The sequence below is a fragment of the Coptis chinensis genome, chromosome 4, assembly GCF_015680905.1.
Source record: "Coptis chinensis isolate HL-2020 chromosome 4, ASM1568090v1, whole genome shotgun sequence".
NCBI lineage: Eukaryota > Viridiplantae > Streptophyta > Magnoliopsida > Ranunculales > Ranunculaceae > Coptis > Coptis chinensis.
This window is the reverse complement of record NC_141459.1, coordinates 58,395,686-58,399,341: the sequence shown is the minus strand read 5'-3', so window position 1 is coordinate 58,399,341 and position 3,656 is coordinate 58,395,686. Positions and strand designations below refer to the sequence as shown.

At 35.3% G+C, this 3,656-nt stretch overlaps 1 pseudogene; it reads right to left on the bottom strand.

Moving 5' to 3' along the window:
* Positions 1 to 1,222: 1,222 nt before the first annotated feature.
* LOC147504173 (ammonium transporter 2 member 5 pseudogene) lies at positions 1,223 to 2,467 on the bottom strand (annotated as a pseudogene).
* Between the last annotated feature and the right edge of the window lie 1,189 nt (positions 2,468 to 3,656).

Genomic DNA, 3,656 nt, shown 5'->3' with positions numbered 1-3,656 from the left:
ATTCTCCCATATTTAATTTTCATTTTATTATTCTGTAGGCCCCACAAAAAAACCCCTGTACTTAAAAAATACTTACATCTCACAAATAAAAAATAATAATTTTTCTAAAAAAAATATAGGTCCCACAAACAGTAATTTTCCACTTTATTTTTTATTTACTTATTAAAATAAATCGAGAACATTTTTTTGTTTCTTTTTTATTATTCTATGGGCCCCACAAAGCTAAAAAACAAACAAAAAAAATATCCTCGATTGATTTTAATAAGTGAATAAAAAATAAAATAGAGAATTAGTGCTTGTGGGACCCACATTATTTTAGAAAAATTATTATTTTTTATTTATGAGATATAAATATTATCCAAGTATGAGTTTTTTTTGTTTTGTGGGTCCCATAGAATAATAAAAAGGAAAAAAAAATATGGGTGAGTAAAAGGATATTAATGTCATTTCATTTTTTTTTTCATGTGTTTTGACTAGTCAAAGGACGGAAAAGTTAGTTGGACGGCCAATTTGGAGGAGGGGATCCTAATTTTAGTTATTTTGAGAGGGTAATCCTAATTGCAACTAACTACCTTGGTGGATAGGGGTATGTCAATATAACTATAATGTAGAATACTCACTTTCTTATTGTTTTTCGAGATACAAACCTATTTTAGATGAAATATCTCAAAAGACAATTTCTAGAGTAAAAAGGAGCCTAAAAGGGACCTCTTGGGAAAACTAAAGATTATTAGAAAAAGTGTCAAAAGTCAACGATCAAAGTCAACTCAAGGACTCAAAGATTGACTCAAAGGCTCAACCTATTCAAATGCATGGGCACAACACTTAAAGATTCAAAGGTTAAAGACTCAACCTATTCAAAGACATGGGTTTGGCTAGATAAGGCCCAAGATCTTATCCACAACTCATTAGTCTTATCCACTTATCTAAAGAAGACATCAGAAGAGTACAAAATGTTCTAGAATAGGTTTGCTTGATTGGTAAGCAAAAGGAGGGGTAACCTTGTAACATCTTTACATATATATAAGTGTAGAGGTGGCTTCTTTCTAAAGGATGCCCTAGGAGTAGAGGACCCCACCCTAGGATAGGAATAGTGTAACCTAAAGTAGGAGTAGAATTACTAATTAGTTTTATTATTGTTTTGCTTTTGCTATTTTCCATTGTTGCAATCCAAGCTTCAAGCTCTTTTCAGTAAGATTGAGTTGGTATGAGCAGGTTCTCCTTAGAATGATGCGTATGCAGTTTGTTTACCTGCTGCAGGAGTAATGCAGACCAAATCTGTGATCATGCCTTGTATAGCTCCAATAACGGACGACTTTCTAAAGAAAAGGATGTCAAGGAAAAGCCACACTAGTACACTTGTAGCTGCGCACACATGCGTGTTAATGACGGCTAGAGATGCATCAATGCTTACAATGTAAGGATCTCCACAGCTGAAACCAGTCCATCCCATCCAAAGAAGGCCTGCGCCTGCAAGCATCAAAATTGTGTTGTTAGGAGGGAAGCTCTCCCTGTCCTTAGTTGTCATGGGTCCAACCTTCAAAATGTCATCCATCCATACAAAATTTAGATGCGACATAATTGAATTGAAACACCACTTAGACTTGACACATAGAATTCGTGTTGGTGTGTCTTTTCTCTTTTTTTGGACAATGCAAAATCAGCTGATCTGAGCTGTGTTGTGGTTACATGATCTGAAGTTGTGAATGTTAGCAATTAGGCCATGCCAAAAAGTCGAATTATGTTCCAATCTAACTTTTAGCGTATGCAATATTAGATGTTAGATTAAAAACAATTCAATAGTGGTTACATTTGATCATCCAAAAAAAAAGACAAAAACATAACAAGAGTAACACAAAATGGTCATTCTAGATTCCTACTTACCCAATAGGCTGTAGTGAACCCAGCAACACCAAATGACAAATGAATCACATACCCCTAGAGTAATCAATAACCCCAAGCTTAGCCAACCATCCATCAGGGCACCAAACACTAAACACACCAATTGTTTATGAGAATGTAAGCCACAGAGGCACAAATAACATCCATGCATGAAAATTCATTCTACTTAAAAGTGCCCTAGCAATTAAAATCAATGTAATCCTAGCAAACACAAATTGGAAAAACACCATTGTAGCAGTTGGGAACATTCCTAAAAATGCTTGATTAAGCAAGTACTTTTGATCCAATGCAACTGCGGGTCTTCCCCAAAAGAAGACTAATTTTTCTCCAAACGACATATGGTATCCCCATCCAACCCAACAAACTTAAACAGCGGCAAAGGCGTATAGGGCCATAAACGTGGAGTTCACAGCCCATTTTTTCTTAACTATGCTTCCATAGAGAATGACTAGACCAGGCATACTTTGGAGGCCTACTAGTGTTGCTGCTGTGAGTTGCCATCTTTGTTCATCCATTACGGACTCCCCTCATTTGGCATGAGATTCGAAGGAATTGAAGCGACATTGCTCAGTAGATTTTCTTACCGTTTAACTGGTGCTTAGTTTTACTTGAATTGTTTTGTGAGGATATCATTATAGGAGATTAGATAAAGTCTTGGTTTAGTAGTTCAATGTTTTTATTTGTGAGTGTACTCTTTAGATGTTTTAGGCCGGCTATTTTGTTTTGACACATGGCATTACAAAAATGACCTCAGATTTAAGATCTTGATTTGAAACTAAATAGGAGCTTTAAGGGCATAATTGTATTCTTCATTTATTCGTTCATTAAAAGTAAAGTATCTAAGTGCAGCAATTTTGCGTAGTTGCGCACATCCTCTCTCGTTTTGGTAGGATGTACTGGGATTTGGCCATGAAACGTACAGATTTCTTGGCCAATCAACCAGGTGATAAAAGCTCAACCAATAGAAGCCTATACCAATAGTTGTCATGGAGATGTGAAGTTGCTCCCTTGGAAATAAACATAATATTGAATTACCAAGTGCACTTAAAAATTGTGACCAAAATTTGTTTTGTTCTTTCCTAGATCCTAGTGATGATTTATTTAATAAAAATCCGATTATCGTCCAATATTTTTTTTTTTAAAAACAAAACAAAAGGTGAACGTCTAATCCAAATTTCTTCCGGATGCTCAGGCTGAATACATACCAATGAAGCACTGTCAACTCTACACAAAGACGTTTTCTTGAAAAAAAAATAGAGCCAAACACGTTACTACACAGATCTGCCAGAATCACATAATAGAATGTTTCTACTATCCTATATTGGATTTGTGATTTGTCTTCAAATCCTCGTAAATTCTATCTGTACATTTAGCTCATTTTGTTTCTACTTTTCTCGTGAGCCTGCATTTCATGCCATTTGTCAATTCCTCAAAAATTACTTACCATCGATGGATCACTTCTTTTTGTTTTTCCCATGAGGCCAGATTGCATTTTGGTCTCTTGGATGAGCCTCTCCCCCAGTTGAACATTTTTTGACAAGACTTTGCAACAGAAAAAATATGCAAAATTCTAAATATTTTACAAACTTAATTCCAAACTCAGTAGCCATTTGCACACTCGTAAGATATGGTGATATTTGTTGCATTTGGAGCTGGCTTTGCAGAACTTGTACTCTACTTTAGCCTCTAATTTGTCATAATTACAACTATAATGACTCTTAATCATAGATTTTGAGGTCCAACAAGATGAACAG